This window comes from Pongo abelii, chromosome 14 (genome assembly GCF_028885655.2).
Source record: "Pongo abelii isolate AG06213 chromosome 14, NHGRI_mPonAbe1-v2.0_pri, whole genome shotgun sequence".
NCBI lineage: Eukaryota > Metazoa > Chordata > Mammalia > Primates > Hominidae > Pongo > Pongo abelii.
Genome location: NC_071999.2, coordinates 57,829,293 through 57,846,813, shown reverse-complemented (window position 1 = coordinate 57,846,813; position 17,521 = coordinate 57,829,293). Strand labels below are relative to the sequence as shown.

The following is a 17,521-nucleotide window of genomic DNA, read 5'->3' as shown; positions in this document are numbered from 1 at the left end:
AACTGAGCCAAGGAGCACAGAGACTGTATACGGTCAGTGGATGGGTGTCATGTGAAATCAGTGCTAGACCTGGCACCATGGCAAGACCTACATATGCCATGATTAGCAGAGGAAGACAGGCAGAGAAATGGAACAGAGAGCAGAAAAAAAAAAAGCAATGTGGACCCCAAAACTCCAGCTGAGGTGAGAGCCACAGAGATTCCCACTGAAGTGTTTACTAGCACATCAGCTCACCTTAGATCCCATGTTTTCAACTCCCCCACTTCTTATCTCTTGGCCAGTAAGAGGTAAAAAATCCCACTATCAAGTCAGGTGAGCCTCATCTCTCCCACTACTCCACCCAACACCAGTCTCACCACTGTTTCTTTTCAGTGGGTGAACTGGGTTGAATTATGGCCACAAAAGAAATGTTCACCAAGAACCTGTGAATGTGACCTTATTTGGAATAAGGGTCTTTGCAGATGTAATTAAGAATCTTGAGATGAGATCATCCTGGATTAGGACATCCCTAAATCAAATGGCAAGTGTCCTTAATAACAGACAGGAAAGAAAGAGACATAGAGAAGAACACCATGTAAAGACAGAGGCAGAGATTGGAGTAATGCGGCTGAACCAGGGAACACATGGGTCCTCTAGCCTCCAGGGTGGCCAGAAGGTGAAAGAGGCAAGAAAGAATTCACCCCTAGAGTCCTCAGAAAGAGTACGGCCCTGCCAACCCTTGATTTCATATTTCTGGCCTCTGGTACTATGGCAAACTAAGCTTCTGTTGATTTAACCCACCAAGTTTGGAGTAATTTGTTACAGCAGCCTTAGGAAACTAATACAATAGGTAAAGCAGCTTTCAAAGCACCAGAAAAGAAACGTAGGGGAAGAAGACAGGTATGGAAAACTTGAAGAATCAGCCTCTAGGTGGGCAGACAATAACATCAGTAACATGGGTACCAAAAGTGATCAGCCAGGCCTGAAAGCTGTGAGCCAGGCCCTGCTGCTTTCAGGAACCTCCACTTGGAAACAGTTCATCCATGGCTATGAAACCTCCAGCCTCTGGATCACATTTGCCCACATTTCTGTAAACTCCTTCAGCAGATTGCAGGCTACCTGACTTTAGGGACCACATCTTACTCTACTTGGTATCCCTAAAAGAGGACTACCTTACAAATGTAGTTGGGGCTCAGTGTATTGTTCATATTGTCACCAAAGTAATGTTTCTGAACACAAACTTCATCGTGGCACTTCTTGACATAAAATCCGACAGTGCCTATACCTCTCCCAAGAGAGAGGAAATACATGGGCATATGTCTACTCTATACCCAAGTCACAACATCTGTAATGAAAAGACTCACATGCAGAACCTGTTACCAAAACACTCCCCTACTAAAACTGTCAGACCCTCTGAATGAGCATCTCCAGAGGTAAGGCCTGGGGGGGAAATCTGTTTTTCCTTCTTGTTTCATTATTCTTTTCCTTGATAAATCCCCCCACTCTCCAACATAACTAATTCATCATCAAGAGAAACTGGATACTGCTGCTCTAGAGAAATAAGGGTCAGGATGCTGTTTGCCACATTATTTTTGATAGCATAAAACTGGAACCAACCAACATCTCCATCAATTGGGAAACAAATAAAATGAGGTATTTATAAAATGGGATTTTATGCAATAGTTAAAATGAATGAGGTTGATCTATCAACATGGATAGAGTTCAAAAACAAAGCTGAGGGGGGAAAAGCAAGACACAGAATAATGTGTTACATAGTATACTACATATGTTGTAAAATGTGCTTTAAATGATCTGAAAGGATAAATACCAAATGAACAATAATCACCTTAAAGGAGGGATATAAAGAAAGGGGTTAGACTAGGTGTGATGGTTAAGGGGACTTTAAGTGGATCTGTAGTGTTTCATTTTTTTAAAAAAGGCCAGAAAAAATAATAAAACTGTAACAGTTTTTAATTCTGGGTGTTAGGAAAACAGCTATGAGTATCTGTTTTTGTTTGTTTGTTTGTTCATTTTGAGACAGAGTCTCACTGTCGCCCAGGCTGGAGTACAGTGGTGCAATCTCGGCTCACTGCAAACTCCACCTCCCAGGTTCAAGCCATTCTCCTGCTTCAGCCTCCTGAGTAGCTGGGACTACAGGTGCCCGCCACCATGCCTGGCTAATTTTTTTTGTATTTTTAGTAGAGACGGGGTTTCACCGTGTTAGCCAGGATGGTCTCAATCTCCTGACCTCATGATCCGCCCACCTCAGCCTCCCAAAGTGCTGGGATTATAGGCGTAAGCCACGATGCCCAGCCAGCTATGAGTATCTATTAAATTACTTTTTGTACTTTCTTGTATTTCTTAAATTCTCAAAATTAAAAGCAAAGTATGAGCTCCTGAACATTACATACAAACTCTCTGGGATCTGATGCTTGCCCTGAATCATCTGTCCTTCTTCTCTGCATACCCTGTATATTCCAGTCATACCAAAATACTTCCTCTTCTCCCCATAATAGTGTGACCAGCTTCCATGACTTTGCACATAGTCAAATATGACCTGTCCTGCCTCTCAAGATCCCCACATCTGCGAGTGATGTTCTTACTCATCCTTCAATGCCCAGTTCTACTGACACCTCCCCCATGAGGTGCTCTCCATCCTGCTCAGACAGAGCCAGGTGCTCCCCTATATATCCCTTAGCACAGATTTTACTCCTTGAATGTCCAGCATCCAGCCTAGTGCATGGGTCACAATCTCTACTCCATTGAGTCCATCAGATGAAGGAAGGAATGAAACAGAGCATACAGCTGGTTTCCTAGAAGCAGGACTTGTTTTTATATATGAAATGTCCATTAAATAAAACAAAGCTATTTCAGGGACATGAAGGCCACTCTTCCATAGCTCTTGTGCAACACAGATAAGAAATTTTATTTTAAGAAGTCTGAGGTAACCATCTTCAAACATATGAAAGGGTTTTGAATGGAGAATTGAGAATAACTGCCCCATTTCGACCAAGCACTGAGATAACATGCTTAAATTATAGCTGGAAAGATACTAATTAAATATTGAAAAGAACTTAATAAGAGCAACATACTATAGTGGGAAAGAGTTTGGTTTTGTAGTCATACAGACCTGACAATAGAGCCCAACTTCTCTGCCCAATGACTGTTTAACTTTGGTCATGTTATTTAATCTCAGTGTCCTCATTTCCAGACTGGACATAATAATACTCACCTTATGTATTCATGAGAGATTTAAAAAGTGGAACATGGCTGGGTGCGGGCTCATGCCTGTAATCCCAGCACTTTAGGAGGTTGGGTGGATCACCTGAGGTCAGGAGTTTGGGACCAGCCTGACCAACACGGTGAAATCTCGCCTCTACTAAAAATACAAAAGTAGCCAGGCATGGTGGCACATGCCTGTAATCCCAGCTACTCAGGAGGCTGAGGGAGAAGAACCACTTGAACCTGGGAGGCAGAAGTTGCAGTGAGCCGAGATCATGCCATTGCACTCCAGCCTGGGTGCCAAAGCAAGACTCTGTCTCAAAATAAAAGCAGAACATGTAAAGCCCTTGGCACACAGCAGTTACTTCCCCTAAATCAGCACAGAACTAAAACAGAAAATCCCTCTCTCTTGCAGTTTTTGAGGTTACATTGTACATCACTTGTTTAGTAGAACCCTAGCTTAAAGCAAGAGGATGGGTTCCAGGACCTCCACGGGACCACTGGATCCTTCATGTTTATTGTGTAATAGAGCCTTAAGGGCTACTCAGGGAGAGGCTGTTAGACTCCTTCTATGGGAATTAGCCTGTCCAGAACAATGTCACAATTTGAGCTAAATTATTATTTTTGTGGCCAGGTATTCTGCACTGGTGTTTTTATTTCATCTCTTTAAAAAGAGATGTCACCTGTGGTCCTGATAACAGCCTAGGCTAAACTGTTTAGCATTTTCATTTTAAAAGGTGATACTTAAATTGTCTTTTTAAACTTTCATTGCAAAAGGTGATAGTTAAACTGTCTTCCTTCCTTCAGCTCTAACATCCACACCTTCCCCGTTCCAGCCCTGATAATAAGGTCTGGAATTGTGCTTCAATTGCATTTCTCCTTCTCCTCTTCTCCCAACTAGAGATAGAAATAAAGACTTGCTCAAGACTCTTTCAGATTTTTTTCTGTCCCAGTCTATTCATCCTTACCCCTAGAAGAGGTGACATCAGATCATAACCTCTTCTTGATTATTTTGGGGATCATGAACTAGGAAATGAATTTATGCTGTGATTCTAGCAGCCTCTATTTATAATGAGATCAGTCTTCAATTTACCCTACTCTAAACTGAGAATATATTTCTTAGACAACAAGATTAGAATTTACCTCTAATTGGAAAAACATATGATCCAGAATTAACATGTCTAGCAGGGCTAGACTGAGAGCCTGGATTGGGAATCTGAGTGACATCTGCTTTAAATCCTACTGTGCCACCCACCCCACCCCATCTTCCTCCTGCCCTCTGCTCTTCCATTTCCCCTCTCCCATCTCCCCTAACCTGCCCCCGGTGCAATGACAAAGAGGTATCTTCTCCTCAACTCCCAGCAATATGTTCCATAATTAATACAGCTCTTCCCCCGTGGAACCATGGCACTGTTTACACTTGCCTTCTCAAGGAGCAACTGAGAGGGTGGTTATTTCCTTCACAGGATGTGACAGAGTTCAATATGTAATGAACAGAATGTCATAATAGCTCAGTGAAGGCACTTTGTAAAACACATGGAACAAGTAATTTTTAAAAACTCAGAATGAAGATTCAATTCCAAAGGGAGGAAAGCCTTTGGGTTTTTTGACAAAGCAAAATATTCTAAAATTCAATTGTTTAATAGGGTTTTCCCCAGCAGCACTGGCACATATTAATTCTCATTTCAAGGCGGCATGTTTATTTTAGTTCCAACCTACTTTCAATGGTAGGTAATTAGGGAAACTAAAAGTGCATATCTTATTACTTAATTTAGAGTCTACCACTGTGTTTCTAGGCCTTTCTCAGGATATGTTTTAATGATACAGAATAGTGAAAGATTTTTATTCAACTTTAAGTGCTTGAGAAAAGCAGTGAATAAAAGTCAGGTTATATATTCTAGTTTTTAAAAGAAACTTTCTATTATTTTAAATACCAGCTTTTGCACATGTAAGCTAAACTCTCCAGTAATAAATTTCACCAGAAGTTCCCAGAGCTCCAGACACAATTGCTCCAGTCATTTCTCTGAAGTCTGGACACTTGTCGTATGATTCCTACCATTGTCACCAATAAAAATTGTCTCGGGTGACCATCATGGAAGCCACAAATGTTGATGGAGTATCCTTCTATCTAAAAAGAGACAAGAATCCACACCAGGAGCAAGAACAATTATACAGAATCACAAACTCCTAATGTTGGCAGAGACTTAGAGGGGTACCATCCGACAGAAATACAACATAAGCCACATACGTAATTTCCCTTTCTCTATTAGCCACATTTTTTAAAAAGCATGCAATTGATTTTAACAATGTACTTCATCTAACCCAATATTTGCAATATATTATTTCAACATGTAACTAATATAAAAATTATTAATAAAGTATTTTATCCTTTTGTCATACTAATTTTTCAAGATCTAGTATTTTACACATCTCAATTCTGCCACGAAATTTTTGATGGTTAAAGTGAAATATCTAGGTGTGATGGCTCACACTTCTAATCCCAGCTACTCAGGAGGCTGAGGCAAGAGGATCGCTTGAGGCCAGGGGTTCAACACTAGCCTGGGCAACACAGCAAGACCCCAATTTCTAAAAAAAATACTAAACACATTTTTATAAAGCAAAATAAAGTCCTATCAGAACAATAAATTACACTTAACAGAAAAAAAAATTTTACACTGCTTTAGTTTTTAAATTTTAATTACAGTTAAAAATTCATTTTCTCAGTTGCACCAGCCACATTTCAACTACTCAGCTGCTACATGTGGCTAGGCTACCTCACAGGACAGCACAGACACAGGTCTTGTAGTCCAAGCTGACATCAGGCTCTGAAGCCTGCCAACAAGGAGACTCCTGCTCCTTCCCAGAGGCGACTCAGCCAGTGGTGAACTCAGGCGGTTAGAAAATTTTTCCTTAATGTTGAGCTGAAAACCGCTACCCTGTCCTTTCCATCTTCAGATCCCAGCTATGTTTCCCACAGTCTGTCCCCCTACCTATGGGGTGATGAGAGAAATCCCACAGCCCAGCCAACCCCAGGGCTCTGGCAGCCCAGACACTCCCAGCTGGCTCTCCTGAAGTCTCCTTCCTACAAATCTGTCTGCCCAAAGGGCACCACATCCATTTAAGAGGAGTCAGGCTCTTTGAGAAACTCATTCTCATTGCTGTCCCCTTGATCAGGACAGAGGGGAGGGTGGACCAGAGGAGCAATTAATAACAGTTTTTCCCTGAGGCAAAGTGGCTCTGTTCACACTGGGCTTATACCATAAAAAGCTGCTGCAACCCACTGACCCTGAATACAGGGAAAGGGCTTGCAAAAAAATGAGCCCTCGGTATCTGGCAGCAGGAGATGTTTTTAGATAGGGTACTTTTGGGGAAAAGGTGAGCAGAGTAGGTAAAACTGGTAAACTGTGATACACATAGAAATACCAGTTGTAGGTGAACGGGATCCTATGATAAATGTTGTTAGTATGGACATTTTACCTTACCCCCCTCCTATCAGCATCCTCACCTCATTCCCATACCCCCGCCCCTGTAACTTGGTTTTGTTTTTGTTTTTGTTTTTGAGACGGAGTTTTGCTCTTGTTGCCCAGGCTGGAGTGCAATGACCTGATCTTGGCTCACCGCAACCTCCGCCTCCCGTGTTCAAGCGATTCTCCTGCCTCAGCCTCCCGAGTAGCTGGGATTACAGGCATGCACCACCACGCCCGGCTAATTTTGTATTTTTAGTAGAGACGGGGTTTCTCCACGTTGGTCAGGCTGGTCTCAAACTCCCGGCCTCAGGTGATCGGCCCGCCTCGGCCTCCCAAAGTGCTGGAATTACAGGCGTGAGCCACCGCTCCCGGCCGTAAGTTTTAAGAACTCAGCATGTGTCCCAGATTTTCATCTGTGTGTAATCCAGTACAGCCCTTTATATACACATGCACAGGCGGAGTTTGAGCAGCTTGTCATGGTCTGTTTTACAAAACTGAGATCTTCTTATACACGCTTTCCTGCACCTTGCTTTTCTCACTTAACTCTTTTTAAGCTGGATGAGAAAGCAGAACTTCTGACTATTTCCCACTTACCCCTGTTCGGCCCCTAGATTGTGGGGGCTGGCAGGAGACAAACTGCAAGATCACTGGAAGGTGTGCGCCTCTGGCAACTCATGCTCTGGGGCTCCGCGAATCCTCGCTGCCAAAGCAGGACTGGCTCCCTCTGCAAAGCAGAGGAGAGATCATCACCAGGACTCCGCAGGCTTCAAAGTGGCTGGGAGTGCGGTTCTTCACGCCTCAGCCTGGCCAGAAGCCCCACTTCCCACGCCCCGCCCCCGTCCCTCACCTTCAGCGCTTTGTGTTGCAGCACACACACAACTTCTCCCCATCCCCAAGATTAAGGGAGCATCCAGGAAATTGAAATTCAAGCCCCTAATTGGAAACCTGGCAGGTTTACAAGTGTGACTGGAGTTCGTCACACCAGGTGTACTGAGTTGAAAGGAACAGTTATGCAGCGGGTCCAGAAAGGAGCCCTCATTTTTCTTGGAAATCGATCACTACCCGTTATTTTGCTCACCTCCCTTCTCCCATCCCTGCCCCGACCCCTTAGACCCAGACAGCAGTGGTGCCCCTGGCAGGAGCCAGCTGTGTCCTTCAGCTTCACTTGACCTCAGGGAAGCAGTGGAATTACATTCTCCAAAATGTTTCCTGCGTGGTGTCTGAAGTACCCCCCGGAAATGATGAGGAAATGCTTCCTTCATCCATTTTTAATTGCTGCAGATTATAATTACATTCTTTGGGAAATAAATACTTAACCACCTTCCTTTAGATTTTTTTTTCAGGCCCAGGGAGGACTGTGATGTAAAGCTTTCAGTTAATAGCTTAGTTTATTCTGGTGTCATTTCTTTTATTTCCTTTCAGCTTGTTATTTATGGTTTAAATTTTTTGCACCCTGGTGCTTGGCCTGCTTTCCTCAGGAGGATAATTAAGAAAAAGAATTTAGATGTTCAGGCATTTTTTACCATTGGGCTGCAGGCAGTAGAAGTGTTCAGGGGAAGAGAGGGAAATGTGAGAGAAAGGAGCAAACACCACTGCAGCCACCGCCAAAACCCCACAATAAAATCCATTACTTCCCTAAAGTGCATTAAGGTGTTATTCTCATCATTTGGGAGGGCACAACCCATTATCCTAACACTCAATGGATTCCACTAGACAAATAGCTAAGTGACAGGACTCTTGCATGTGAATAAATTACCATAGAACTCCTCAGTGACCAAACAGTCCTATAATTGCAATGGGATCGAGATTCTCCAAAGTGTGTCTGCCCCACAGCCAACCCGATCTTGCCGCATGTCTATGGGCCTGTAAGACAAATGGGATCAGAACAGAAGCCAAAATAAAACTGAAAGACTACTGCTCCTGTTACACAAAGCAGTGAGTGTTTAATTAGACAGGCGCCATGAATTGCAGCCTTCAAAATAGAGGGGGGGTGGAAAAAAAACAACCTTTCTCCGTGAGTGACTCTTCCTACCCTTGAAGACAATCATAATGAAACTGACAAATACACCTTGGAGGCCAGCTTCACGAATCAAATCGATTTATTTAATAATTTAGGAATCACTTCCAGCCATCTCTCCCATTAAAATCTGAAGGGCCATTGTATTCTCTATTTCCTCGGTTCCTTTCCTTTCTCTTAGTTATGCCTCACTGCCTTTAATAAATAAGTAATACTGAGGGAAGAAAACACTTATCTGGAGTACCTCGACTTTGCCTTCACCCTGCAGGGCTCTCTGATTCTTTTCTACATGGAAATAAAGGGAGTCGGGAGCAATCTTTTCTCCCTCAAAGGCTGGGGCAGCAGGGTTAGGCCCCCTAAGTGTGGTCAGTCGTAGTAGCCCCGGAGCCCAGGGCACTGCTCAAGCCAGGAGAAGAGCTGCAGAATAAATAACGTGTTAAGACAAGCTCATAGAGGCAAGGGCTCATCCCAAAGGCTGAGTGAGTGTCCACAGGCTACTCTCCAGCTAGCAAATGGCAGGAAACCACTGCAGCTAGTAGGAGAATTCCAAAAGCATCAAAGTAAACTGTGATCATTTGTAGTTTATTGCTCAAAAGTGAGGGCTGCTGAACCCAACCGCAGTTATATTTCCTCATGATGCTTTGAAGAAAATGGGAAAGAGATTGCTATTATACAGTAGGTCTCAGAAAGCAAACTTGCTGCTGGAGCAGGAGCGCAGCCGACTCAGCTCGGCCCCTCCCTGCTCTCCGGCTCTGGGCAATGCATTCCTCCTTCTCACCTTGAGGCCACGGGAGATGTGGGGTCCCACAGAGCTGCTGATCACCTGCAGTGGGGAGAGATCTTGCTCCCTGCAGAGCCACCCTAATGATAACACAGGAGCCACACTGGTCACGGACAATACTGACTTCATCCACCACCCTAAGCCTCCAGGGTTGAGCTGCAGGCACAATTAACATTCATTTCCCAGCTCCTGTCTGAGCCCCCTTCCCTCGGCCAGCCATTTCTACTATTCACAGGTCCTTCTCCAACCTTTAAAGAGTTACCCCAGTGGAAAGCTACCCCTCTGCCTTTCTCCAATCCTGGTCTGTAGTCTAATTCCTTTTGGCCCTTATAGGCATGAACCCTTGCCCCCAGGAATTTCCCCCCAGTACTGGAGGACATGCACGTCTTGTCAGTGATCATCTGATCATGCACTGTCTTTTTCCATGCCTGTCTCCACTTGCCAGACTGAAAGCTCCTTAAGGGCAGAAACAAGCCTTCTTGGTTTTGTATTCCCATACCTAACGTGGTGCACAGTATGTGCTTAAGAGACATGTTAACTAAACGTTGGGGGAAGCTGAGTTGGCTCACTGCTGACAGATATGGAGCATTTGCCACTGGTTTATGGCATAAATTGTGCTTCCTGGGTTTTTCAGGTGGGAGAAAAGAGAAAAAAGAGGGAAGCACAAATGTCTGTCTCTCCTGGAAACCAGAATCCAGAGTCTTCACCCCACAGCTGCTGGGAAGGTAATTTATCCCTGCCAGGAAAACATGGGCACCAAGCCACGTAGCAACTTCTCTCCCTCCACAAATTAATCATGATTCCGGTGTTAATTCCATAAATAATTCATGAAGTCAAATATAAAGTATCACAACACTCCCATCAGCTATACTGTGCAGCTTCATACGCGGGAGAAATTTAAACAAACCTGGAAGCTTCTCTGGTTTGCAGGAAGTTCTGATATGGCTAAATGCACATTAAATTTAGCCAAATGCCCTTTTAAAGTAAATATTCATTGAACACCCTGTCTGTGCTAGGTACGATGCTGGGTGAAACTGAATAAAGGACAGTCTTTGCAGTAAAGGACACAGTCTCTCCCCTGTAGTCAAGAAGAGGAAGCGAGAAAACATCACAGAATGTTAAGCGCTGAACAGATAACACAGCGAGGTTGTATATATAGCACAGTGGTTAAGTCTCTGTGCTGTGCAAACAAACCTGGATTCTAATCCCAATTCTTAGCTGTGTACCCTTGAGCCAGTTAATCTGTCTAAGCCTCAATGTCCTCTCCTGTCTCCTCATCTGCTAAGTGGTATGATGACAATAATAGTATCTATATCACAGGGTGGGCCTACAGAAAAAAGGCAATTAATGTTGGAGATTAACATGATTAGCATTGCGACATTAATACATTACAATATATAACACACTCTTGGGGAGTCAGAAAAGGTTTCTTGGAGAAGGTTTCAAAGGCTGCCTGGGGGAGAATGAGAAATGTGGGGAAAAAAAATAGTTCCATATTTTGTGGGGCCTAATGCAAAATCAAAGTGCAGGCCCCTGTTTTTTTGTTTTAAGACTTCCAAGAGAGTGACAGCAGAGCATTGAAGCAAGTCGAAGTCTTTCTAAGAAAGGACACTGGGCACCTGCATAGGTCGTAGCCCCAGATGCTGTCCCTGAGAGAAGGCATGCTCCCTACAGTCCCAAGCATGGGATTGGTACTTGCAGGACAGATGGTTTTGACTTCCTAGAGAACAAATTCTAAGCCTCAGCCATCTTCCAAATGATGCTTCCGACTGAACCACGACGTCAGAATTGACTTTCAAATTCAAGGTAGCTATATAATCTAGTGGCTAATATCAGGTTGTGGGCACATATGTAAATGATGTAAATGCACCTCCCATTCCTCTGATACTCTCTGTCATGCACAAGGGAATGCATGAGGCCACTTCCCCAGATCCCTTACTGGGTCTTAGATTCCTTGGGAGAAAAAATTTTCAATGGAAATTACAGAGTCTGAGAATCAGGAGTCCTGGGTACCAGCTCCAGGCCCTCCACTCAGGGCAAGTCACCTTGTATCTTTGAACACCAGTGTCCTCACCTGTGAAATGCAGAGACAGAATCACTGATCTCTGAAATTCTTTCTGGATAGACTATTCCGTATTTCTCTGAAATAGCAGCAGGAGAAAGAAATAAAAGCCTGCAAAGCCAGAGTAAAGTAATAATAATTTTAAAACAAGCTCTATGCCTGCTGATTTTTTAATATACCATTTCTGGCCTGGAAAAAAAAACTGTATTATGCAAAATAAAATGCGGTTGAAAATTCCCATAATGTCCCCGTGTGTGTTTCATTTAGCAGGTGTGGTGTATTTCATACCATTAAGGCTTTGTGTAATAGGGGCTCTGAAGCCCAATCACTGATAACACTCTTATTTAGACCACTCAGCATGGGGAGCATATATTTCCTGTACATCACTGGCTGGTTTTATTGCTTAAAACATTTGCATAAAGCCAAACAATTATCCTCAGGGGATGGATCATTTGCTCCTGCTTTTCCTTACCTGAAGTTGCGATCCTTCAAACCCCCTTCTTGGAATCACCTCCGTGGCTCCCAATTGTGAAATTATTCACTGAGTAAGTGCTGGAACTTGGGCAGACTCCCAAAGGCTGCTAGGTCCAGGGGCTTTCTTCTCTAGAAACTCACCTAAGGGATTTCACATCTTAGAACAGTGGTTCTCAAACTGTAGTGTGCGTGGGAATTACGTGGAGGGCTTCTTAAACACAATTTCGGGGCTCCACTCCAAGTTTCTGGTTCAGTAGATCTGGGGTAGGGCCTGAGCATTTGCGATTCTAACAAATTCCTAATGATGCTGATGCTGCAGGTCCCAGAACCACACTTTGAGAACCACTGTACTTAAGAGAAAAATATTAATAGCAGCAAGGTCCTGGCCAACTCATAAGATAAATATCTAAAACACGATCAGGTGGGCCGGGCGCGGTGGCTCACGCCTGTAATCTCAGCACTTTGAGAGGCCGAGGCAGGCAGATCACGAGGTTAGGAGATCAAGACGATCCTGGCTAACACGGTGAAACCCCATCCTACAGAAAATACAAAAAAATTAGCCGGGCATGGTGGAGGGCGCCTGTAGTCCCAGCTACTCAGGAGGCTGAGGCAGGAGAATGGTGTGAACCCGGGAGGCAGAGGTTACAGTGAGCCGAGATAGTGCCACTGCACTCCAGCCTGGGCAACAGAGTGAGACTCCGTCTCAAAAAAAAAAAAAAAAAAAAAATATATTATCAGGTGAAAGCTTACTTTGCTAATGAATGAAAGGCAGGATTCTTAGAAATGCTGTGAGGTGGCCGGGCACGGTGGCTCACACCTGTAATCCCAGCACTTTGGGAGGCCGAGGCAGGTGGATCATGAGGTCAGGAGATCGAGACCATCCTGGCCAACACGGTGAAACCCCATCTCTACTAAAAATACAAAAAATTAGCCAGGCCTGGTGGCGGGTGCCTGTAGTCCCAGCTACTCGGAAGGCTGAGCCAGGAGAATCGCTTGAACCCGGGAAGCAGAGGTTGCAGTGAGCCAAGATCATGCCACTGCACTCCAGCCTGAGCGACAGAGCGAGACTCCATCTGAAAAGAAAAAAGAAATGCTCTGAGGTTGGGCCTACCCTAAAGGGGGAATCCGTATCTTCCTACTAGGTTTCAACCTCTACATAGAGAGACGAATGTTTTCTTGATGGTCATTCATTTCTGGATACTGGGGGGCACTGGAAGGAGAGAAGCAATGACTCACTGCTCACAGAAGTTTTCAGTCTGCGTGAAAAGAGGCTTCATTCTCAGCCTCCAGTATAAACACATTTCCCCAAGGTTGCAGTGCTCCCTAAATCCTTAAGCCAGCAGCAGCAGCAGCATCACCTAGGAGCTTGTTAGAAATGCAGAATCTTAGGCCCCAACCCAGATCTACTGAACCAGAATCTGGCTGGCTTTAACAAGATTCCTAGCAATTTGCATGCATATTAAGGATTGAGAGACACTTCTCTAAGTAACATAGGGATGGAGAGAAACACCTCTGACACCAAGGAGACAGATTTCCAAAGGCATGTCTCCTTCTCTTGTGGATTTTAGCCTGGTTGCAGTCTAACTTGAAGAGAGAAAAGACTTACACATACATTAACACCCCCCTGTATCTCCCAGTCCAGATCTACTGCAGCCAGGTGTGTTTTTCAGGTCTGGGCCTGAAAAGGGGTTGAAAGTTCAGGTGCCTGGAAGTCCCAGGTAGCAAGTAATCAATGCCTGAATCAGCCTTAATGTAAGACAAGAGCGGGTGATGACACCTTTGACCAACTGGAGAGTGCATTCTCTCCTAAAGCTTTTCAGCTTCAAAATTTTGAAAACACTGCTGGCCAAACAGAAGTGTTAGTAGGCTTGGCTCTGGCTTCGGGGCTGCAAGTTTTTGATCCTTGAACTAACGTGTAATAGGATTAGCTAAAATGTATTGACCACTTACTACAAGTAGACACTGTTATCATTAACCCCGTATTATACTTGGGAAAACAGAGGCACAGGCAGACCAAGTAACTTGTCCCCAAACCATGTAGCTAAGGAAGAGCAGAGCTGGGATTTGAACCCAGGCAGTGTGGCCACAGGGATGCGCCTCCTGTAGCAAGGGCCGCTTCTGTGGGGAACAGTGGCACCTGTCCTGAAGGTAGATAGAAGCAGATTCTCTAAGAAGAAACCAGAATTGTCAGCTGGTCTTAGATGGAACATATAATTGATCACCCAAACTGGGATGCTTTTGAGACTAAAAGTGGCATTAATAATTACGTACGGACAACAGGTATACGCCAGGATGGTCCCCAACACATGGGGAATGTGGGAAGGCCCATAGGCGGGCTCTCTGACCGGACCAAGGGTTTACGGCAGTCTCTGCCGCGCGGAGGACAGGCAGGAGCCAAACGGGGAGCAGGCCCTGAGTGGAGGAAAAAGAAACTATGCCTGAGAGCCCGACCATCTCACTGTTGGGGTTCCTTTTCTCCATTTCTGCCTGTTTTTCTTTTATTATCCTCAAACTCTAGTAACAATTTGTTAAAGTACCCCTGTCTCACCCCAACTCTCACCCAAGCAGTTGGCACCCCCAAGGAGAAAGAGAGCAAGGCCCATCCCTCCCTGTCTGCCTCACAGAGACTCCCCTCTGTATTATCCACGGAGGATAAAGAGGGAACTTTACCTAAAATTACAATTCCCCCTTGAAGTCTCTGTAGCCAGGGCCCTATCCTGGAATCTGTGACCCTAGACTCAAACAAATCAGTACCTTGATCATTTTCAAAGAGTTTTCACATGCCTTTCTCATTTTGCTTTGGCCACAACATGGGTGCCAGGTTACACCAACTCCATTTTATACCCGAGGCTCAGACAGGAGCAGTGAAATCAACCAATTCTGAAATGGAGGCAATCAAAGCTGATGAAAATCAGGTTTGATTGGGCTGGGTCTGTTAACTGGGAATAATTACCATATCTTTCCTTGAGGAACTCTCACAGTGACTCTTGGGCGGTTCATCTTGAGTAAATAAAATGAGTAGGGAAGCATCTTTGTTTCGTGGAACTGGGTTTGGGCGGCAGGTCCACACAGGAAGCATCCCCTGGGCGGTGCCCAGTCTGGGCTCAGCCTCTGCCTCTCCCGGCTGCCAGCAGCTGCCCTCCCCCACAACCCCAGCCATCCAGATGGCACCAAGAGCCTAATTGCCATTGTTAGTATTGATGGCTCATTCCAAAAGAGCAGAGAGGAACAGGCAGGAGAGAAAACATCTCTTCTCTCTGCGGAGCCACCTACTGCCTGTGTTTAATGCAGATGAGCATCTAACTCTGTGACTTCTGGCATCTGTGTCCACAGGAAAGCGCTGGAAGCCCCTTTTTTGCTTCAGAAACAGTATGGAACCCATTAGGAAGGGTGCCCTTGCCACTTATTGGCCCAACTCTCCTGAAAAGACTTTAGCCTCAAAATTTAAAAAGCCTGACAAGACCAAGTAGTGGTGAATATGTGGTGCTTCTGGATCTCTTATACAGTACTCTGCAAAGGAGCCTGAAAACTGGAACAACCACTTTGGAAAATTATACATTATCTAGTAAAGCTGAAGATATCTATGTCCAGCAACCCAGCAGTTCCACTCTGAGATGTGCACCCTATAGCAATGCATGCCAGGATGCACAGATAGAATGTTGAAAGTAGGCCAGGCGCAGTGGCTGATGCCTGTAATCCCAGCACTTTAGGAGGCTGTCAGGCGGATCACCTGAGGTCAGGAGTTCGAGACCAGCCTGACCAACATAGAGAAACCCCGTCTCTACTAAAAATACAAAAATTTGCTGGGTGTGGTGGTGCATGTCTGTAATCCTAGCTACTAGGAAGTCTGAGGCAGGAGAACTGCCTGATCCCAGGAGGCGGAGGTTGCAGTGAGTGGAGATTGTGCCACTGCACTCCAGCCTGGGTGACAGAGCAAGACTCCATCTCAAAAAATAAATAAATAAATAAAGTTGAAAGTAGTGTCATTCATAATCACCACAAACTCTAAACCACCTGAATGTCCATCAGCAGTAGATTAGATAAATAAGTTGTGGTAAAGGCAATCAATACCATTGCCATTGTTATTATATGAAAATGAATAAACATAATCTTAAGCAAAAAAAAAAATGAGACAAAAGAATATACACTGTAGGATTCCACTTATATAATGTTCAAAATCATCAAAATATTAAACCACACACTGTAATGTTTAGGGATGCACCTGAGCATGGTAAACACTAAAGTAAAGCTAAGAAACTATTATCAGAAGTCAGTACAGTGTGGCTAATTCTGCGAGAAGAAAGGAATTGTAGAGGGGGATGGGGAGTTACTAAGGTGCAGGCAATATTCCTCTTCTTGACCTGGGGAAAGTGGCTACCCAACTGTCTGCTTCTGTACATGGGTGCCTTTGTGCATTATTCTGTTGATATGTTCCACTTCACACACACACACACACACACACACACACACACACACACACACACACCAGAAAATGTTAAGAAGAAAGGCAGTCCCCAGCCGGGCGCGGTGGCTCATGCCTGTAATCCCAGCACTTTGGGAGGCTGAGGCAGGCAGGCCATGAGGTCAGGAGTTCAAGACCAGCCTGACCAATATGGTGAAGCCCCGTCTGTACTAAAAATACAAAAATCAGCCGGGCATGGTGGTGCATGCCTGTAGTCCCAGCTACTCAGGAGGCTGAGGCAGGAGAATCGCTTGAACCCGAGAGGCAGAGGTTGCAGTGAACAGAGATTGTGCCACTGCACTCCAGCCTGGGTGACAGAGCAAGACTCTGTCTCAAAAAAAAAAAAAAAGAAAGAAAGAAAGGCAGCTCCCCAGGCCTGATGGCAGCTGCCCCCTACTGGAAGCCAAGGAAAGTGCAGGTTAAGAGGAGGTATTTGGTGGGTGGGAGGGGGTGTTGAAAGGGACACAAGAGCTGTTGTGGCCTCAGAAGAAGTTGTACCCAAATCCCTTTTGGAATGTTTCTTAAAGTTTTATTCATGAGTTGTTAAGCATTTTGTTTAGCAAATCGGTTTATCCCAGACACCTCTGTGGAGGTGGCAGATGGCACCTAAAGAAAGCCTCCTCCTAAATGCAGCCCAGTCTGTTTGCTCACCCTCTGCTCAGGCCTTGGCCGCTGTTCCCAAGGCTCAAAGAAGCAGTCAGAGAAGGAGGGGAAGGGAGGGAGAGAGGGGTTTGTCGGCAGCCGGCGAAGTCTGTGGGGATGGATAGAAACATGGTGTTTACAAGAAACAGCAGCCCCAGGACTGAGCCTTTTCCTTTGCTGGACAGCCCCGCAAATGCACACCAATATTGAAGCCTGGGAAACCCAAGCTGCTAAATATAACCACTGGGGCAACGGCAGGGGTGTGCAAGAGCCAAAAAGCATGGGAGCATTAATTTGTATGAAAATCCAACGAGGAATTGTGTAAGAGTGAGGGTGAGAGCCAAAAGGATGGAATGCTTAACTCCTGGATGCAGTCAATAGTCCCATCTGGTCCTTCTGATTGTGGGAGAGAGTC

General features: G+C 44.9%; 1 protein-coding gene across 1 annotated transcript in view; it reads right to left on the bottom strand.

The window, feature by feature from the left end:
- OLFM4 (olfactomedin 4) overlaps positions 1-7,415 on the bottom strand; it is a 147,355-nt gene extending 139,940 nt beyond the window's left edge. The window contains exon 1 of the mRNA XM_054529076.2: positions 7,263-7,415. The gene's annotated coding sequence lies outside the window, so the exon portion shown is untranslated. The remainder of the gene's footprint in view (positions 1-7,262) is intronic.
- Between the last annotated feature and the right edge of the window lie 10,106 nt (positions 7,416-17,521).